Genomic DNA, 23,021 nt, shown 5'->3' with positions numbered 1-23,021 from the left:
ACCTTTTTATTCTTTTTTTTTTTTTTAAAAAGACAGACATGACAGTCCTGATAAAAAAATTCAAATGAAAATCACTCTTCATTGTCTCAGCCAAAGCTTCTCCCTCTCCTTATCTTCCTTAAGTACAGAATCCACCTACAAGGTTACAGAAAAAGACGAGAACATTGAGCTGGTCTCAAGCATAGTAATCTCTTACTTTTTGCTGAAGAACTATCTGAAAATATCCAGGTCAGGGAACTATAAAGACAAAAGTAAACAGAATGACCACAACCAGACAGAAGATAATACGCATTTTGTGACTGCAGCAGTGAAACCTCCGAAATGAACAAAGCTTCTTCTGTCTGAATATAACCAGCAGCCAGTTTGGTTGGCCAGCAGCCAAAATAACCAAAGAGTCTAACAGTGCTTTTACAGTAAATTATGTAATTTCACAGTTGTAGATCCTATTACCAGATGACATCATATTTTTGAGCTAATGATTGCAAGTCCTTGCTGAAATCTACTATTGTGAGCATACTATAAAAAAGTCTGTAGCCAAGGTATGTCCTGAAATCTTATCCTGCATTTTACAGCTCATCATTTCATGCACAGACTACTATAAAATAGTAAAATATAATCATATAAAAGCTTATTTTTACTCAGAAAATGAAGCACCAGAGTCATATATATGCTACCTAGAAAACAAAAAGAAACCATAAATGGTTTAAATACAGTTAGTGCTTGCTGTGTATGTTAGCTGGGAGAAGACAGAAAAGCCAACTGCTCTTTTTCTTTTTTTAATAAATGGCACTATAATTACAACAAATCAGGAATATATTAATGAAATGCATGTAATATATTCATCAGGTCATATCTTACGAGGAAAGTGCCACTCAAAAGATAACCTTTAGTCATCATACAAGCAGTGCACCAGGGGTCACACAAAGCGATCACAAGAACAGACTCTAACATACTAGCCGATCCCTCTAAAAAGGATTTTTAGTGTTTGTACAACTCATGTTATATGAGAGGAATAATTTCAGTTAATAAGTACACTACATAGAGCATTCATTGGAAGTTTCAAAACTTAAACATCACATAAACTGGCACCAGTGGCTATAACACAGGGATCACAAGTGACTGAATTTAGGAAACTGAGCCTAATATGGGGCTATTTGTGTCTACATGTTTAAGAGTATTCAACTGATTAATCAATAAAGTGACTTTTATAATTTTTTGGCTTTGATTTGACTCTTAAAGGAGAACACTTAAGATTCTGAGAATTTAAAATAAGAAAAGGAATTGAGGAGGAATTAAACAAGTAAGGACATTAAAGAAAAAAGAGTCCAGGACAAAGGAATATAGCATTAAGAAAAATGCAACAAGAGGGTAAAATACTGCTTAGCCAGATTAAAGTTTATTGCACATCATGTAAACACCTCTGAATAATATAAACCCATACATGTTAGAGTAAGGAAGATCTTAAGGTCTTAAGCTTGTATACAACAGTCTTTACAAAAAAAATCAAGGGCAAGGAAAATAAATAGGCTCACTAAAAATATATTCTGAAAAGGGGTGGAAACACTGTCATATTATTTAGCTTATTTCCATTTCCAAGAGAGTTTTCAAGATTGAAGGCAAATCTATCATTCTTGGTTTACCCTATTCATAAACCGAACAAGAGTATTTAGGGCAACATCTGCCTGAATTTACCACCAACTGTTCTCTCTAGCCACAGTTTGTAAATAAATCTCCTTGGGTTTAAAAATTAAGGTAACTGATGTCCTCTGGATCTAACTTCCAGTGGTGTCAGTATCCAACAAGGACAAGGGCATAAATGTACTCTAACATACATTTCAAAATATTTTCTTTCTTTTTCAGAGACCGTGACAATCGGAGACCGTGACAACAAATAAATAAATGCTGGGGGTTTTTTCCTCAATGCTTATTTTACTTTTCTGCACTGATTACTTTTCAATCCCATTAAAAAGACATTAGTTTGACTGTTTCATCCAGATTTGTTTCAAGGGAATCTAATCTCTATATAATCGGATGCTTTTCTGTGTTGGGTAGATATAAGACTCTAAAAGGCTAGGTTATATCCTAACCTTTTCACCTTCCTAACCTTTTCACTTTATCACGCAAGTCTACTAAAAGTGTTTGACTATAACAATATAGCTAATGTGGTAAGAAAGCACAGAGAAAGAGCTGCTGATTTTATGGTAGTATCATTAGGTACCAGAGATTCAACTCTCAAAGGGGAACAAAAAATACACGACCTTCTTCTACTTTGCTCCTTTTCCAGAAACAAGAGCTCCCAGAATCCTTTATCAATTATTTTACAAGTAGATCATCAAAGCAAATAGAAGTTTCATAAATGCAGAAACCACACAACATTTGTGGCATATACAGTTACCCATGATAATTCCTTATGCAACAGATAAATAGGAGCTTATCCCAGATGTTTTTCATTTCTCTGCTCCCAGGTACAAAGTAGTTGGTTTCAGAGCAAGGAGCAGAAATTCACATGGATCACTGAAGTGGCTTAAAGAGCATGTAACATCCTCCCACCCTACGCTCTATATATCTATGACATTAAATACATCTGCCAACTATACGTAACAGGATAGGACCTGCTTAGTTAAGCTCCTGTAATCCTGCTGTTACTCTGCTTTTTCAAGCATCTGCCACTCACAGATCTTCTCTCTCACCATTTCATTCATCTTGGCAGGCAGCTCTGCAGGAATGACCAGCAGCTGCTGTGTCTGCAGATCCTGGCAGTAGATGACAACACGCTCCAACAATACATGCTGGAGATGCAAGTGCTGTCTATTTCAGTGTGTTCGCTACAGGCTTCTCAGCCAAAAACCAGTCACGATATGGAAGTTTCAATTATTTAAATGAACTAAAATAACAAACGAGACAAAATGAGGTTGCTCCCTGCCTTCCAGAAGAGACAAAGGACTTTCAGTGCAAAGTAGAGGTCCAACTCATTGCCAATAGAGAACTCAATAAATCAGGGTGCACTTATTAAAAACAATTAGCTTAAGCTATTAAAAACACTTTAAAAGAATCTTAAAAAACAGGCTTACAGAGTGCCTTATAGATAGTAACGAACTCTAACAGGATTATTAGCAATTATATTGGTGTAGAAAATTCTTATAATACCCATCCCCCCACTGCTAGTAGTATGCCCACAATTGCAAATAGATTTACATGAAGAAAGCATGAAACACTCTAAATCAATTTATAACCTGTACATTGAGGAAAAACAAGAGTTTATTATTGCTCAGTTTTTAAGCACAGAATCAAGCATACCTTTGTAATTAGAAAAGGTTTTCCTTTCTCCCACATAAAAGCTCCAAAAACTTTTATTGTGCTGTAAAGAAAAACCTAAAAGGAAAATCCACCCAGTGTGCAGTCTTCTTTCCACCATAAACTCACAGGGTGAAAGTACTACCACTTCTACACGCTCTACAGTAGCTAGCCAGTTCTTTGATACCTTTGAATACACCAAGTTAAAAAGTAAAATATTATTTGCACTGAGGAGGTAATATTTAAATTTGGACTACTGTATCAAGAGGTATCTTCTTGCTCCTGAGAAGCTGGGATTTTACACAACGCAGCAGACTCCATGTTCTGGATGTACATGGTATCTGTGTCCTGGTGTTGGTGGGAGGGAGCTGCGCAGTGGCATGTACCCATCATGGCCAGTCACAGCCAGTTACAGCCATCTCCAGGAGACCCACTGCAGGACACAGCCAAGCCATCAGCCACGTTGGTGGTGCCTCTGTGAAAGCATATTTAAGAAAAGGCAAAAAACGCTGGACAGAGAGAGGAAGAGGGAACAAAAAGAGTGACATATAGCAGAGAGAACATCAAGGTCAGAGAAGGAGGAGAAGAAGGTCCCATTTTAATTGGCACTAAATTAAATTAATTTTCCCCAGGCTAAGTCTGCTTTGCCCATGATGGCAATTGGTAAGTGATGTACCTGTCTTGATCTTCTCTCCACCCAGCCACTGAGGCAGGGGAGTGAGCGAGCGGCTGGGTGGGAGTTTGGTCCTTAGCCAAGGCTAACCCACCACACTGGGCCAAATGCTTAACAAGCAGCTTCAGGTTTTACAAGGGCAACCACCAGAGCACTAATGTCCAAACACTTTTTTTGGCATGAAAAGCTTCTACATTCCAGACACAACAATATATTTCATTACAAGGCCTGTTCGTGACCTAATTTTCCAATTTTGTCTGGAGACAGCTGCCAGGATACGTATCGCCAAGAATATTGAGCCAGCAAGCTGAAAACAATCTTAAATCCAGAATTCCAGACTGCACCAGCACAAAACGCATTCTGAATATACCCTAGGTTTACTAAGCTACATAAGACCACGACCAATAGCTATATCTGAGCAAAGATTTAAATTTCTCCCAGTTTAACTAAAACAACCCACTGAGTACCTGGCTGATACAACATGCTTAGTGGACAAATGATAATGCAACACTCATTTTAAGATGAAAGAATAAATGGAATCTAAGTCAGTAGAAAATGTACCTGATATATTCAGTCTACAACTCTTTCAATATGTCTTTTGAGTGATGACTGATATTCCCATCTTGAAAATATGCCAACCTATAGAGCATTCTTCAGAGACATAATTTAGTGACACAAAGTGACAGATAAAAACCTAACAGCTGTTCCTTAATTCTTCTACAAAACAGCTTTTCACTCAGCAGTATTGGTACTTTAACACCTCCAAATCAGTAGAAAACAAAAATCCTGTAATGAATGTATGTATTCAATGCTCTAGACCTAATAAAACAACTGCTGCATAATGGCCATCAAAAAATTTTTAAAAAAATCCCAAACCAACAACAAACCACCCTAGAAACATGCCCTACTCTTTCTTTTCCAACACAGGATAGCTTCACGTAGCCTGGAGCTAATCTAATTATAGAGTATATGAAGATATCAAGAAGAAATGCAGAGTTTGGAAGCAATGGCTTCTTCATTTTTAACACTTTTTTTGTTTTGTTTTGTTTTGTTTGTGCGGCTTTTTTGTTTGGTTGTTTGGTTGTTTGTTAATATGAGCCTAAGGCAGAAAGCAGCTAGGTCCAAAAATCAGGTTTCACCTTTCTTCTCAAGATGCTATAGTCAATGTAAATCAGAAAGCATTAACAAAGTCACTTAGGCCAGTGGGAACAGAATGATAACAACATCTTTTGTGTTTGTTGAAAACTGAAAGTCATAACAAAGGATTCAAGTGAGAAGAGTAGTAGACATCCACCACAGGAGAGGACAGAGAAACAGAACAGGTTACACAGACATGGCATCAAAAGGAGAAGAAATGCCAATATATAACATGACCTCTATGCATCATCATTCCTCTTTCTCACTACTAAAACCCAATGTCTAATCTTTTCATGGACTGGCAAGTAAAGAAGAAAGCAACAAGCAGTTTGGAGATCCAAGTGCAATCATCTACTTCTTCCAATAATACTGATAAATACTTTTTTCCTACAAATCTTTCAAAAGCCTAAATGAGAAAGAGTAGAAAATAATTTCTACAGAAAACGCCATCAGAAAGAACAGTTGAGACACAATCCTTAAATTTAAGCCTTTTTCACTACTTTAGAAAAGACTGAGGAGAAACATACTCTTTGTTGCAAAGAGATGTTTCTTGCATCCATAGTGGATTGGGCAAGTATTAACATTAAACTTCATCATGAGAGAGGAAGGGATAAAAAAAGGTAGTAAAAGAAACATTGCTTAATACTGAAACAAGACTTCTTTAATGAGGACGTCCCTCACAGGACGTTTCTGAAAAGAACTTAAGCAAAAACTTCTCTGGAATAACATCGAAATTGATCCTGCAAGCACGAACTAAGTGATCTTGTGAGGTCTGCATAAGCCTGATTTTTCTAAGAGTTAATGTTAAGAGGTTCCTCTATCAAGGCTAATGGCAGTGAACATAGGTGATAATAGTCTCCCATGGAAGAAGTGATAATATATGATAGAATCCTTGTTACTTATTTAAGAAAAGGTCAAAAGAAAAGTCAGTATGTTTTTAATTTAGCTAATTCATAGCCTAAGATGCTGTTGTTTTTACAGATTCAGAAGACAGACCACATATGGTATGCTGACCATCATGTTTAAATAAAGCTAAAGGGATCAAAAAAACCCCCAACATTCTGAACATACTCTGTATGGTGACACCTTACCTTGAATACTGTATTCAGTTTGGGGGATAATTTTTTAATGAAGATATCAGCAATCTACAGAGGTTAGGGAAAGCACAAAACCAGCTCACGCTGGAAACATGATCTAGCTGGAGAAAACAGAAAGAATTACAAAGACAAGAATGAGCGAAAATAAGGTAGCAACCTTCCAATATTCAAAAAATCACTATCAAGAATGTGGTCATGTCTACTGGGCCTCCAAGGAAAGGGTATGAGGAATGGGATTTAATTTGCAGCAAGGTTATTTTGCTCACACATTAGAAACTGGCATTTTAGTTACACATACAGTGAAAAAAATATATGACATCATTAAATAGGATATGTTGCAATGTCCTACCTGGGCGATTCTAAGAGCATAATTCTATGCTCTGAAATTTATATAAGGGGTGGTCTAAGCAGACTTATGCAGGCCTCAGTGAACTGAATCAGATGAGGTCAGATGACCTTCATGCAGTTGTATTTCTGTGTCTAAATATCCCTGAAAAAGTTAGATCCACATGTTAAATTCAGCCATCGAAAATTTATGTCAGAAGGAACAAATTAGAAATTAAATAGATTTTAACAGTGAACCAGGTTAAAAATGATGTTTTGTAAAAATGTCTGAGGATTTATGAAATAATAATTTATATACAGAAACATCTACATTTATACAGATACAGTTTTATAAAAACTTCTGAATTTTAAATAGTATCGACAATAATTAAAAAAACCCAAAACCAAAACCCCCCAAACCTGCAAATGATTGGTACAAGGTCTGAGTAAGGTTATCAGTATCTGGGAAAATACCATATTCTTTCTGGAGGACTTCCAGTAACCTTGGACATTTCTGAACTGCTCAAACCCAATACTCAGCAATAAAAAAATTTGTTCTAACTCAAAGGCTATACTTTGTTTGACTCTAAAATACAAAGACAGGTCAAAACATTCATGCTTTCCTCAGAGGAATGCCTTTCATGTACTGAGAAGTGCTGTATCTGCTCTTGGAATTATCAAAGCTTTTATACATGTCAGATAGAACAAAGACTCTTTCCCTCAAATTTGTCCTCCTGAAGACCACTACAAAACTCTTTCTCAGAGGCACTAAAGCTGATTTTATAACTCTCATTGTTTTTTTTGTCCTATTTACTGACTGCTTTGTAAAGAGGAAAAATCCAAGATTTTCTTTTTAAAAGCTTCCCAAGGACAGAAAACATGTGGCAACTCATTCATAATCAAATGGCAAGAAGACTGTAACACCACATTACCTAGAGGAGCTCAAGGTCTCCAGCATGTGGGCAGCAGCCATATGCTCCAACACATTTCTGCTGGTAAGATGTCAGAGGTCTGAACAGAATGAATATGATATCAAGGACAAGCAGACACCTTCCGGGGACTGAGATTACACCCTGTCAGAACTCTTCGCAGCCCAGGTTCAGAGAGGCACTGTTACGTTCCACTTGGGTGGGGAAAAACATGTCCACTTGAACAGACATGCCTGGAAAGTTTGCACTATAATGCCTCCATTTCATTAATTTTTCTACTCTTCTCCAGTGCAACTGTCACTCTAACTCAGGGTTCATAGTGACAGACTGTTCCGAGTTTCTTCAACTCAGTTCTTTTATAAAACAGATTGTCAATGAATGTAAGTTTCAGCCATTTTATCTACATTTTCAGGGTGATGTGAAAATGTCATAATGTGACTGTCTCTCAGCTGTGGAACATGCAACATTCAAATCATGAGCTTTGGTGTGTTCCCAGTCAACGACCAACAACTACAAACAAGATCTTTGCATTTTAATAGGTACTTTAATAAAACTTTCAGCTCAGTACTAGGTTGTGGTCAAACACAACAGACAAAACTTTAGGAACTAAGAGGACAAGGACAGAGAAAGTAGAAACTGTGACTATCATAATCAGCAAGTGCTTTTCTAGCCTTTCTCTAGTTGTAAATTTAGAAAATGAGATAGCAGAACAGAAGGGAAGTGGACACACAAATAAGATGTAGGAAGGGAGGAGACGAATGAGAAAAATACTTATAAGGAATGCAAATGAAGAAGTGATGGAAAAAAGGCAGAAAAAAACACCACAGGAATTACTAGCAGAGGATTCTGCCATTCATAACTAAAATACGCACGGCATAAAGTACCTCTAAGAAACTGGATCATGAAGTGAAGGATATTATTGTGACTTTACAAAAACTCAGGTAGGCAAAGCCAAACTTTCCATGATCATGAGAAAAGTGCAATGAAAATCCATGACTATAAATAAGAATGTAGGTTTTAAATACTACTTAAAAAAAAACCACATGAAAAAAATGCTCAGTGACATTATTCTGATATAATGACTAGAACATTTAGTGAAGACTACATCTTTTGGAATAGAAAGAGGGGAGCTGTTTAAAAATACTTTGAAGACAAATTATTGATTATTTGTTGTATTCGTGTAAGCTTTTTGATCACTTAGAATTCACTCTAATATCATATAAAATTGAGTAAACAAAGCTGAAGTTACTGCTTTCACACTATTTTTTCTTACTAGTGCTGTTTTCTCTTTTTCAGAATCTAAGTTTGCTCACTCTCCTGTTTCTTTCTCATTGCAAACTGTTTTACCCACTCTCATCTTTTCTACCTTTCTTCCAGCTCAGAACTGTATTTGCTGCCTCACGACATTTTTTTCCCAAACCATCATTCCCTTCTCACAATACATACAGGCGCAGCATGCCATTCAACATATGAAACGTAACACAGTCAGTCAGGAGAGGAAATAAATAGAATGTAGACATTGAAATACTGAGTATCATCCAGCTCATTGTCAGCTAATAGATTAAGTAATAAGAGCTTCCCCCATATATAAAAACTGATGCACAGTTCAGTCAATGTCCGTCATCAGTCTGGGCTTGGCCATTAAGTTTCAATATCACATCAGTGACTGCAAGTTTGAAGCAAATCAGTGGTGGTGTTGACTGCTCATCTGAAGAACTACTCATCAGAAGAACCACTCATCTAAAGCCCCTGCTGCCTGGATCTAAACACAGGGCAGGCACCCAGCTAGCGCGGGGGCGTGCAGCACGCTAGCCTGGCAGATGGGCTGCAGGGACAGTCTGACAGGAGAACATTTATCATGTGTGTTTGCAGAGTTGGTTTTGAGCACAAATTCTTGACTATGCCTTTTAACTAGTATTTCTGTATAGACTGCACAACTTTACATACACGCTGCAAACTCTACAAGAAAGAAAGGTTGTTTCTTGGTGCCTCTGTTGGGTGAAATACATAGTAGGGAGCAATATCCCTGTATTGACATTCTGAAACACAAAGATTTACTGTTTGAGTGGGCTAAAAAAGGTCCTGTCTCAGATGTGTCTTTGTCTTGTTAATTTTTAACTATATATGTGCACACTTCCATGGCTAATATGATCTACAGCCCGGTAGGTAGAATCTGGATTTATACCTAACATTTTTTTCACCAGTATGGCTACTGTCAGAGGGCGCATCTCCTTGGCTCATTCATCTGACATGGGAATGGGTTCAGACTGCATTATACACACTCTACTTTTTAAAAAAGCAGATTATTTCTGTAAAAGTCAATTTTAATAGTTTGGCTAAAAGTAGAACTTTCAAGTGCTAAAAATACTAATAGGAATTCAGTCTACCCAAATAAATTCCTTATTAACAGAGACTAAATGAAACTGAACTGCACTACAATGTTAAACATTTGTAAAGGAACTTCCATGAGCCAAACTTAAATTGGTTCAATCAACTTAAATTGTTTTAACTACAAACACCAAAAGGCCTCAGATTCCTCACCCTCTCATGATTTCAGCATGTTCTGAATGTATACAAACACTGAACTTTGGCAACAACTCAACTCTGCACCATGCAATAAGAATGACAGCTACAGGAAAGGGCCACGTTTTATAAAGATGCCAGACCTTGTCTTTCTTTGGGTCTAAAAGAAGCTTTGTGAAACAGCATTAACAAATTTTGCCAGTGCTGCCAGATTTGTCTAATGCAGTATGGTTTGAAACCCAGTTAAATGGCATTTTGCCATCTTTGTATTGTGAGTTTGTAGATCAAATCACCTAAATCTGTATAGATGCCATTTATGGGTACAACCCTCTACGTGAGCATTCTCCAAGTATTTTCAGATGATATTTTAAAAATCTGTTATAAGGTTGTCTATGAGACAACACACTGCAGGAGCCTTAAGAGGCCCCACAGAAGCAGGGTGTCTTACAGCAAAGCCCATCTGCACAAACTCCCGCTCTGACAAGCCCCTTGGCCGAAACGGGGGGCTGGCAGACCCAGAAGCAGTTAGAAGGGACAGTATGGGTCTCTCATAGTCAGTGACACACCACCAGCGTCTAACTCCTTGTCATCCTTCACTGGACAGATATTAGGACAGATTACAACTTATACAGTGGGTAGAACAGGAGTGGAAGGAGGGGAAAAAAGGCATCTGGCTCTGGAACACAACACTTGAATTCCCTAAATGAAGAACCTAATTTAGCCTCCCCCCCTGAATGCCCTTCAGAAAGATGGAAGCATCTTTTTCCACTCAGTATAGAAAGAGTCAATGAAGATTAAGCTGATGAAGCTGATATGCAGTAAGCTGATATGTAAACTCACAAGTAGGTGACCACAAAATTCCCATCTGTACCTTTCCATCTTCAAAGGTGTTATTCTTTGCTTATTAAGCCTATCCTTCTGCGCTTTTGAAAGAACAAAAGGAATGCAAGCCATTGTTTTAAAGTGCTCACCTAAAAGACCACACTACTTAAAACTTGCATTGCACCATAAATATCCTCATTTATCTGGCCTCAAGTCACTTTTAAATTTCACAGCTAAGTAAGACACATAAAAAATAACAGACAAATATTTAGATACTTGTAGGTAGTTTATATGTAATATTTAAAGATACTATATTTAAATGTCGTATCTTGACAGGAAATAATCTACCATTAAGTCCTCAAATACTGAAAACAATTAAGTATTGATATAAAAAATAGTAGGGATAGAAAGCTATTAATGAAGATTAGATTCCTAAGTTTATATGTGAAGACACTGCAAATTATTGTGGAACTGTTCACTGGCAAATACCACTGTCTGATTGTGGTAAAATTTTACAGTGTTTTCAAGTTTTACCTATACTCCAAAGTATGTCTCTACCCAGCTATAAAGCATCTGAAGGATTTAACTTACAAGCAAAGAAAATTGGAGAACATATTATACACAGGTTTCTAGTTATATATATTTAATGCTAAATTCAATAAATTCTTCCTTCTCCTCTAGCATAAAATCCAGCTGCAATTCCTGTTGTTATTACCCTTCTGGCCCAGAGGGAAACTCTTTTTCTTTATTTATGAAACAATAACAAATAAATAATAGTAATAATAACAAAAAAGATGCAGGCCTTTCATGATATCAGCATATATTACTAATTAATCAGTTGTAAGTAGGTGCCCCAGAAAAAGCTAGTTTTATGAAAGGATGTAAGAGAGAACAGGTGTACTACTTTGGTGAGGCAGATTAGGAAGATGCTACAGGAGAAAATGTTACAAAGAGCAGCTGAGACACTGGATTTTGTGTGTCCTAGGAACAGGTTTTTTTTGTTTACAGAAAACAGAAAATTAAACATGCCAATGAGTACGACAACATCAAGAACCAATGGGATAAAGTAAGTATCACTTTAAGAGAGTGATTGTTTGCTGTCTTCCACTTTGCATCACTAATAAAAGAATTTTCACTCTCCTATGTGGATCTCAACATGCAATTTACAGCATGAAAAAATTAAAGCTTTAGGGTTGTTTTTTTTAAAATGGAATATTTTATTATGCAAGATTTTTTCACTGAAAGGCTGTTGTAAACCAGTCTGACTCCAGTACATTCTGTTGAAGAAAAGAAGAAACGGACTATGCACTATATATTGTAACAATTTATAGTTCCTAAAACCATTTGAAACTCTTCCCAGCATATATTTTCAGGCTTCCCCCCAGCCCCTGCCGAGTCATTATAGCAAAACGCTTAAAGATGCTACCAGTAAACCAGCAGTGAATCTTTCAGAGTTCCACCCAAACACAGTAAGCCTGAAATGTAGCTTTTACCTGTGGCAATTTAGGTAAGGCTGTTAAGACAATGTTGTCTTAGAATCATTTCACAAGCAACTGCTGCCTGAACTTTTAAAAAAAAGTTTTAAAACTTTTTCAAAACATATTTTCTAAGGGATCATAAATCCTCTGACCTTCACTTGCGAGCTCTGTCTTCCTTCATATGTTACCATGAGCTGCAGAGAGGCTTGGTCTACTTGACCTGAGTGGAAAAATGGCAGTTTCCACTTTCCACATTTAGGATCAAAAAAAGCTAGAATGAAACCAATGACCACCACTCTGGTGTCAGCACTACCTAACTTCACACAGGGATCAGAACTCATTTTAAGCACCAGTAGCTCCCATTAGGGCTAATGGATTAAAGACCTCCTTCAGAAAAAAAATGTAGGAAAGGTGTTCATTTTAGGTAAGGATGAGAGCTGGCCAAACTCTGGATATGCCATTTGGTTGCAAAAACCTGTTCCTAGCTCTTTTACAATTTGCAACAGAATTGCTTGCTCCTCAGAGAACACTGTTCCTCTATGTGCACTAACAGTGAAGACTGAGGAGATTGTTCCATTTTTTTTTATTCTGTTCAGCATTCAAATCTCTCTAATCCAGCCAGAAACAGGTATCTGCAATGATATGTCATGCAAGAAGAACTTGCGAAAGGAGACCTACATGCACAGTAAATTTACAAAGCAACCTGTTTTCTGCTTTCTGACATGCTGAGGACTGCACTGCAGAGAAGTTCCCCTTTAGGGAAAAAACAGGCAGATGGAGGCAAACATGTGTCTTACTCTCCTGCTGATAAACTTCTTTTTCTTTTTTTTTTTTTTTTTTTTTTTTTTTTTTTTTGCCTGCTGGGTGTCTTGCAATGAAGTGCTTCCAAGACTTTGGCATTTCATTTCCAAACTTTTTCATGTCTCCCTTCTGGAGGATAAAGAGGCTTTAGACTTTTTTCTATTTTCTGAAAGATAGTCTAACTTACTGATTTGTAACAAACAGTGTGCACGCTATAGTTTCTGGTTGATACGTCACTAGAATTCAGCAATTTGGTATCACAAGATTATAGAGGGGAAAAAAAAAAAGAAATAAAAGCAATTAACTGGTTTACAAAAAAAGAAAAAAAATTTCTAGGTCAAGAATACAAAGTCCCCAGGCATTCTGTGGATGATTACCTTCTAAATTACATCAGTATTTTTGGGAAAGAAGAAATAATTGTTTTGTGGATGAAGATTCACAGGAAAATATAATGTTGTAGTTTAATGGTTAGTGCTGATAATTTAACTAGACATGTTAGTTACACTCTTTTTTCCCCAGAGTAAAAAATAACCCTAAATATTTTGAATCTACAGATCTGTAAAACTGCACTATTTGTTGCACAGATCAACAGGATTTATTTGGAAGAGTGATACACAGTGCTCTACTAAACTAATTTCCATTTCCAATCTGTGGACAATCCTATTACTCAAAGAGCCACACTCTTTGATCTGTAGATACTGAGCTAGGCACGGAGAGCAGTCACACTTCCCTGGTCCGCTGCTACTTGGCTTTTGCACAGCTGACAAGTGTCTAAGAGCAGGCTTAGTGCTGTGCTCAAGCCACTGAAGCCACTCTGCTGCCAGCTCTCTGGTTCCCCACCACAACTACACCTGCCTGCCGCTGTCTCCATGCTTTGCTTCTGTCTGCAGCATTACACCATCTAAAATCCAGGCAGGTGTCTTACCAGGCAAACTCACACTATGGAACCACTAAGCATAACTTAACTCTCCTTTTTTTCCATGTTTCCAGTCAATGGGAAAGCTTGCAGAAATGGCACAGAGCTATCCAGCTGAAAATTACTCCACATAAAGTTCTGTATTGGCTGTGTGCTATAGCACATTATATTAGACTTACAGGCTTGTCAGACCTAAAAAATAATATGCCATTATTTGGCCTGGTAATTAAAATGCCAGAAGAAGATGAAGAAGACAAAGATGAAGAAGATGAAGAAGACAAAGATGAAGAAGATGAAGACAAAGATGAAGAAGATGAAGACGAAGACAAAGACGAAGACGAAGACGAAGACGAAGACGAAGACGAAGACGAAGACGAGGAAGAACAAGAACAAGAACAAGAAGGAGGTGGAAAGTATGTTCATGATGGGCTAGCTCAGAAGTTCAGGCTGTCACCTCAGGGTGACAGCATTCACAGGCGAAAGTTTGTCCCCACAGCTTTGTAAGGATGACTAATGAGCGAGGGCAGTAATTATCACTAAACTGTGTGGTGGGGCAAAACTGTGTTACATGTGTCAGATATTTAGAAGCTAAATATTCATATAAAAACATGTACCTTGTGAAACACAAATCATAAACAGATTTAGATGCCAAAGTGAAAATCTATTCAGTCAGGAGAGTGATGATGCAGAAAGTGGCCATGACTGGAAAGTTCACTTTAAAAGCACACCCTTCCCACAATTAAAATGCTAACTGGAGGGGAATGGGGATGTGTTTTTAAATGCTACAATGAGTGTTTTGCTGTTAATCACAGATATGTAATCAAGGTTTGTGACCACGGGAAATTTTTTCCCAGAGTTTCAGGCTTAACATAGGTCTTCCAGGCTTGTCCCACAGACCAAACCATGTACTTAAAATGCAGTGAGTTCTATAACTATTGCAGATAGATCTATTTAATGATAACTTTGTTGTTATAGTAGTTCAGTAGTACCAAATAAAAAAATCTTCTAAGAATAAGAAAGTAAGCTGTGTGTGCTTTTTGAAACGTTGTGTGTGCTTTTTGAAACAATTACTTTTACATCTCTAAACACATGACAAGGATTCCCTCAAAGAAGGAAAAAATATTACTATAGTAGAAAATATTTACAATATAAAGTTATTTTCACTTATTTTCTTACAGTTCTGATATAATCATTAAATTATCGTAACTACCTTCTATAGAATTAATAGCTGAAAAGCATTATGGGTAACATTGCATTTTAAAAAGCCTGTTGTTTTCAATGGCAACTACTTTAGACTTCCACTGTAACCACTTAATTTTTAAATTTATTTCTTATATAAGTATCTCACAGCTAATCCCAGAAAACTGTAATCTCCTCATTAGCTTTAACTTGCAGTAAAAGATGTAAATATTGGTACCATATCAAGTTTTTCAATTTCGTAACACCTCAACTTCTTCATTTTAATGTCTCCAAATACAGAATAAATCCATCCCAGGAAATTCCTGTCAGCCTGATCTTCTTTATGGGAACAGCGACTGGACATCAAAGAAATTGGATCTCAATCCAATTACTGAATTTTGTCCATTTGTTATTATAACTATTTTATTGTCCATTTATTTATAACTATAATTATAACTAATAATTATAACTAATATAACTAACAGTTATAACTAATGTAACATAACACATTATTCATAGCTAAATATACAACAGAATCTCTACTAGTCTGTTATTCAAGTTGCTGACCTGAAATTCATCCCACTTTGTCCTGCTAAAATATTAAATTATCGAAAATCATTAATCAGGAATTACTCTAAAACAAGGCATTAAAAATAGCAAGTTTTTCATGTACGTACCTCACTGAAGAATAAAAACTGAACATCCACTTGAGACAGAAGAGATCCCTCAAGGAAACACCAGCCACATAGATATCTTGAATTGCTGGTTGCAATAAATTGCAGAACATATTGGGAGGAAAACCAGGCCTTAAACTTCCATGCATGGAAAGATAATTTGATCCCATGGGGGCTCCTATGCTTTTCCAGTGGTGGAGAGCTCAGCTGAAAGTACACGTGTGGCTGCCTGTCCATGTGCCCAGGCATACATTGCAGCGGAAGACAATACTATCGCCCAAGAACAGTACAGGTTAGTCATTATCAAGACTTCTCAGTGTTGCTTAGTGCCCAGATAAATACATTTTAAAAGCCTGCATAACACAATTTCCTACAGACAATCATCAGTTGTCCTTTCCATAGGCTAGGATGTATTTTCATGGCAAACAACACTGCACCTGAGAGGTAGTTATCAGTGAGAACTTCGTCATCCCCAAGCTTGCAGAGATGGGCTGCATCAGCTCAGGCTGGACCCAAAAAGAGCCATGCAGGAGACAGCCACAAAGTGCTTTACACAGAACCAATCGATTTTTCTGTTCTCAAACATATAACAGCTATTTCCACCTTAGTATTATTATTTTGATGCTGAATAACCTATACCATTTTTGTTTTATGTAACAGTGCTCTCTTAAACCTGCACTGTGCCATGCTGTCACTGCATGTCACCACTAAAGCAGAATAAAAATGAGTAATTTTAGCAAGTTGTGTAAAGTTCTGCTGTGGATGGACTCCTCTATACTTAAGGTAAAAGCCTTGCACTGTTGCAGACAAAATGCACTTCCAGCACCCTGTGAGGCTGCAAAAAACATATGCCATCAACCATTTTTGATCAAATCAGATTTAATACCTAAGTAATCACATAAAATCTAAAAAATTCCAGAACAATCTCCCCACCAATCTCCTGCCCAGGTGTCCTCATCTCAAAATCATCCATAGACATGCTCCATCTCTATGAGGGATGATGTAGTTTGAAAGCGCTAGTTTAAAAGTCTAATTTGTCAAATAAATCTTCCATGTAAAGTAGCTGAAGAGTTTGTAAGAGTATGTTGGGCAATCTGTAAGTAAACGGTGCTAAGCACTGTCATCAGGTTCATATCTATCACTACTAGACTGTCAACGCACAGTGCAGACAAACACTTCAGCTATCAAACAGTGACAGCTTTAAATGTAAATAATGTAATTTAAAAGAAAAATGCTTCATTGTCTTCAGAAAATACAGATTACACTGATTTTTCAAAAAAACCCAATCCCCACACCCTATACTGGAGAGTTTGACCATTGTTTAAGCTAAAACAACAGTAAAATATTGCAGTATTCAGTCTATGACAGCTGTAAAATACTCTCACATTAAAATGAAAGGACAAACGGTATAAATAGGAACCTATTTACTTGATAATAAATACAGATTTACTGGACTGGTATGTTTATGTTGACAGACAACATGTCTGGCAGCAGTAGATAAATGTATCAGTAAAAGGTTACATATAGGAATGAAACAGTACATTTCCCCATAATGAATTCTATTTAAATTCATCTGAAGACATTATTTCAGTATTTAATTGTATTTTCATCCTGCACTAGTCCCTGTTCTATTCATTAGATGCGCTCTCATTTAATTGGATTCTCTCTATTCTCACCAGCTGCCTTTCCTATATTGAGACTACTCTCTCGGTTTCAAATTTCTTGTTTCAGATTACTTCTTGTTCCACTCACATTTGATTACTTTCACTGCTACTTCTACCCAGATGGATTCTATCTATGATACTTATTTTATCAGATTTTTCTCCATTAGGACAAGTAGCTGACAAATCTTTTTTTTTTCCCATTTATTTCTACTCATCTATCTTTTTGATTCTTTATATGCAGACTCCATACTTTCCTTTCCTGTTAACAGTACAGATATAATTAAAATAGAAATATCTGGGGGAAAAAAAGATGAAAGAGTGTTTCTGAAAACACCAGTCATGTCCCCACTCATCCCCCACCAATCAAAGGCCAGAATACTGCATTGAAGGGAACTGTAGCCATGAAACTGTAAGAGAATATGATTTGGTATCAGTGTTATACTGAAGAAATTGTATGTTAGATTCACCATATCACATCAGTTCCCACTGCAAGTCTGAAAATCTGCAAATGCAGCTATTGCATGCCGCATAGTCTTCAGTCTCTCCTAAAACGTCATGGAATTCTTCGCTGTTTGTGTGATCCCCACTCCTTTCACGGCCTGCTGGGCCAGTGCGTATTTTGTCCAGCACAGTGGCTTCAAGCATCACTATAGCTGTTGTAGATCCCCTAAAATTTAATAACTTCTCTTTTTGCAAAGAATGAGAAAATAAACTTTCATTCATTAACATAGGTTGTATTAAGCCAATGATATTGTTCATAGTACCCAAACTAAAATTCTCTATTTCTTTATTCATATTTGACATTTGGTATTCCTGCCACCTGAAAATATTTTTTAAATTCCATACAAGAGATATTTGTCATGGATTATTTTTAAACAACAGTTCCATATTCCTACAGACTGAGACTGATTTTTGAAAGTTTGTTGAATTTATTTACAGTGGATCTTCTCTCACAAAATATTTTTAACACAGAAGGCAAGCACATTTAGACTTCTTAAGTGGCATTCAGAAATAATAAACAGAACCCCCCCACACTACTATTGTGACATTTATACATAACATGAAAGTGTTAAAAAGGATTCTTTAAGGGTTATTCCACTTGCCCATTGTCTACCTTCCTGAGATCATGCAAGGATTTTACACGTAGAGAGAAATTGTACTTCCAAACCCATGTGGTTTGGAAGCTTTATATCACTGTATGTTCTGCTTTACTTGTATATGATCCTATAAATCAAGCTATCTAAACCCATACAGGCTGTTTATTGTTAGTTTGAATGCAGCAAAACTCAGAAGCCTTATTTAAACACATACATAAGTGCATCACTGACTAAGCTAGACCTACATTAGAACAGATGCAACAATGACAAAATCCCTGATTCTCAGATACTAATAATAATCTGTTCAACTTTTTACCCATACAAACATTGCAGCAAGGTTTGACTAAAGCAACACATTGTTAACTGTCCTAGATGAGTAGGAAAAGCACAATCCATTTAAAAGCCATTGAGAAAGTCTAACACTTAGATTTAGGGTTGGCTGGGTTATTTGTTGGTTGGGTTGGGTTTCATCTAGAGCTCTAAAATAACTCAAATAGAGTTCATAATTCATTCTATTAAGTTTAAAAAAATTATGAGGGTTTCTAATTAGCTGTCATATTTTAGTAATATCAGGTTAGTCAAAGTTAAAGTCACATGTAACCCTTCATGTCTGTTCCCACATAATGTAGTAACCCTTGACTTGAGTTTCCCAAAGGTATGGTTCCATCTATAAATTTCTTCAGTATTTTTTCTGCAATACTTAACAAAAAACAATCATCAAACACTGTAGAGAAAAGAGGGGAAAAAAAGAGAAAAAATCTAAATTTGTAGCTTAAACATGCATATTGGTCTAGCATGAAATCACTAAACACACAAATGTTAGTAAGTATCCAAAATTAGTTAAACCTAAGCCAACAATATAGTGCGCTGTCATAGGATGTAAATTGGTACAGGTACACTTACATATCTACTTGTAAAGAACTTGTGCAGAAGACAGACACACAGAGAAAATGTGATAAAAACTAAAGGAAAAGATGAGTTTGAAGAGAACTTGGTTTTGGACTGCAAATAGGATTTCATAACTTATTTTTTTCTTCTTTAATGGATATATAATTTACAGGTGTCTTAGAACTATTACAAGCGAGCAAAATGTATCAGAGAGTAAAATATCACAATACTACTGGAAATTGGGGAACATATGAGGGATAGATAACAATACTGAAGTATAAACATAATTGTTCATTTAGCATGTGTTTACTTAAAAATAGAATGGTGCCCAGACGATTTCATATTTCATTTTAAGCACTTATGTTAGAAGCCCTAATACACAAGGTTCACTCTCCACTGGACAGTAAAAGCATTTATTAACAGATACAAGACAGCCTTACGAGCTGTAGTAAGCAAACCTTCAGTGTATTGTCTGCCCATATATACAGATATTGAGTGTCAATCTAATAATAAATACTGTTCCTCTTAATGTTTCAAAAGGCTGTATTTATTAGATAGTAATAGCACAATTCATTTTTGTTCCAACTGTAATGTACAATACAGTTTTAGTTCGTAAAATACTCTTGAGAATGTATTATCTGAAAAGGTTTTGGAAACCTTTAAAATTAATATAAAACTGGCCAACATATTTCAGTCTACTTCAATGACTGTAGTATGCTGTACTATATTAATGCAAGTTTTTCAAACACTACTCCAGTAAAATATAACAACTGCAAGACAATAATGAACTACAATTAAGATGCCAAGAGTGTCTGCAGTGTCATAAACATGGCTTTAAACAAAACAAGCATTTCAAGCAATCAACTGGTGCAGTAAGGCATTACTTAGGGAGAAACTAAACATCCAGCTATAATGAAAAGCAAAGCAATTGTGAATTTATAATAAATGATTTTGAACACAACACAAATAAAGGTTAGTATAGAAGTCCGATGTAATTGTATTTCTGCTATCATAACTTACTGTAAATCTCAAATATCCATGGTCATAGAATTTAGTTTGATTCTTGTAGGACAAGTTCCTAGTTAGAGTTTTAAACTTTTAAAGCCATGTGGCAGCTTTGGATAGATACACCAAATCTTCAAAAACTTACAGCATTATGTTTCAAATTTAAAGATTTCCACCATTTTACTTCAGCCAGCATGAGAGCTTTTCAAATGAAGTTATCAACTGATGAAAGCACTATCCTATACAAAAAATTAAATAAAAAATTTAACACCATGGGACTGCACCAGGAGAAATTTATATATGCATGTAATTGCATAAAGCATATTTGCAGATGCAATTTTGGGTTGCAAAAGTACTACTGATCACTATCCCTGCAACGGAATTAATGGGATTTTCTTGCAGTAAAACATGCCATGGTTACTTATAATTTGTAATAAAAATAATAACTTTACTGTATGATTATATATATTTCACTTTTTCAGTTATCCAGATGAAGTTAACTGGAAACACCTGTTGTTGGAAAGAACACACCCTTTTTTTTTTTTTTTCAATCCTTGTTTTGTTTTTTAAAGCAGTAACAAGGAAAAAAAAAAAGTCACATCTTCAAAATTCAAGAATCTTTATTTAGAGAGAAAATTTATTTCAATCATTTTTAGAGTTTAAAGCATGTGTTTGGGGACATTTGTTCCCAAATGAACCTTTCAAAATCGATAGATGAATCAAAGACAAATTCATGTCAAAAAAAGTGCTTACAGCTTTCTAAAAATATACAAAAATCTGTAAAATATGTATATGTACTACACTAGAGGAGTATGATGCAGTATCGCTAGCATCCTTTGCAAAAAGACACTTGTAACTGGGTGCAATCATTTTGCATTATAAAGGTAGAAGTTCCCTATTGTACTGCAATTCTTCAGGCATATCCACATGTCTAAGTACTCCTGAAAACAAATGCCTTTCACAAAGTTCTTCAACAACAGTGAGAACCAGTAGTATCTTTTTTTAATATTGGTGAATTCAACTAGTATTTTTAAAAGTGCAGAAAGTCCTGCAATTAGTTAGCTGTCATGAGAAACATAAGAATCAAATCTGATGAAGCTGAACAACTGCAGCAGAATATTAACTCCTTACATCTATGACTTGCCCTGTGATACAATTCTGCCAAGTGGTGACTACCCCATCAGAGTGATCATGTTTACCCATTCTAAAAACATCCTTACCATGATAGATGTTAAAAATCCCATCAGAAAAGATGTGTTCAAATATAAAACTACACTGCTTTGATAGCAACTGCAACTCTTCCTTCAGAAGAGTTCATGGCATAAATCTTTGCCAGGAAAGGACAAATTTTGATGCAACATTTTTATCAGTGCTAGATAGCACTGATATTTAATCTCTGTTTCATCACATTTTGAAAATAATTTTAATTTAGAAATCTATTGCAATGGGCAAATAGTTCATTCAAAGAAAAAAAGAAAAAAACCTCCAAACTTTTCCTTGATTTCTTTCCATAAATATTTTGGTAGTGGCAAGTTACAGCAAATGTAGTATTTGGTTAATAACAAAGTAATCCAGGTTTGCAGTTTGGTATTTTCTTGCAATGCTACTAATCTGCAAATTAACACCACACTTAAAATGCATGTATAAACTGCTTCTTTTCCTGTGTGCAAAGACTGTGATTTACTGAGGCAGATAAATTTGATGAACTACTTGCTGTCAAAAATATTATTCCCCGTAAACTGAGAAAACAATTTTATAAAACAAACCCAGATGCTTTAGAAGTCATTATTACTAACAATTTGTTCAAATCTTGCAATCTGAGCATAACGTAAAGGTATTGTACAGACCTTTAATGTATGAAAACTATGTTTTCCACTGTAAATCAAAGGAAAACATTATTTATCCTTTCCCCTTTTGCTAGAGTTGAATTAGTGCTCCTGCACTTACTAAACTGTTTTTTTTTCCTTTTTCTTCCTCAAAGGCACAGATAAGTAAATCAATTGTAATCCAAAGGCAGATTTAGAAAGAAAAACACAATACCACTGCAAATTCAGTGCATACAATGGCAACGATAATTGGTTCAAAATCTGTCTCAGAAAAAAGATCTGAAGTAATAATAAATTATAGCAGTTAACATACAGGAATTGCACAAGATGAAAACTGGACCTCTGCCGATCTGAAGTTATCAACTAATCACAGCATCATAGAATGGTTTGGGTTGGAAGGGACCTTAAAGATCACCTAGTTCCAACACCCCTGCTGCGGGCAGGGACACCCTCCACTAGACCACGTTGCCCAAAGCCCCATCTAACCTGGCCTTGAACACCTCCAGGGAGGGGGCATCCACAACTGCTCTGGGAAACCTGTTTCAGCGCCACACCACCCTCATAGTGAAGAATTTCTTTCTAACATCTAATCTAAATCTACATTCTTTCAGCTGAAACCCATTACCTCTTGTCCTATCACTACACTCCCTGATAAATAGTCCCTCACCATCTTTCCTGTAGGCCCCTTCAGGTG

The 23,021-nt window shown here is 36.2% G+C and overlaps 1 protein-coding gene and 1 long non-coding RNA gene across 2 annotated transcripts in view; both read right to left on the bottom strand.

Annotated features, from left to right (window-relative positions):
• CHSY3 (chondroitin sulfate synthase 3) overlaps positions 1-23,021 on the bottom strand; it is a 172,707-nt gene that overhangs the window by 50,473 nt on the left and 99,213 nt on the right. The window lies entirely within an intron of this gene.
• On the bottom strand, positions 6,262-7,511 carry LOC142599572 (uncharacterized). The gene is made up of 3 exons (XR_012833145.1): positions 7,458-7,511; positions 6,551-6,691; positions 6,262-6,302 (listed from the first exon to the last, which is right to left on the bottom strand). It is a non-coding gene; the product is annotated as an uncharacterized LOC142599572 (long non-coding RNA).

Source organism: Balearica regulorum, chromosome Z (assembly GCF_011004875.1).
Source record: "Balearica regulorum gibbericeps isolate bBalReg1 chromosome Z, bBalReg1.pri, whole genome shotgun sequence".
Taxonomy (NCBI): Eukaryota; Metazoa; Chordata; class Aves; order Gruiformes; family Gruidae; genus Balearica; species Balearica regulorum.
This window is presented reverse-complemented; position numbering and strand designations above follow the sequence as displayed.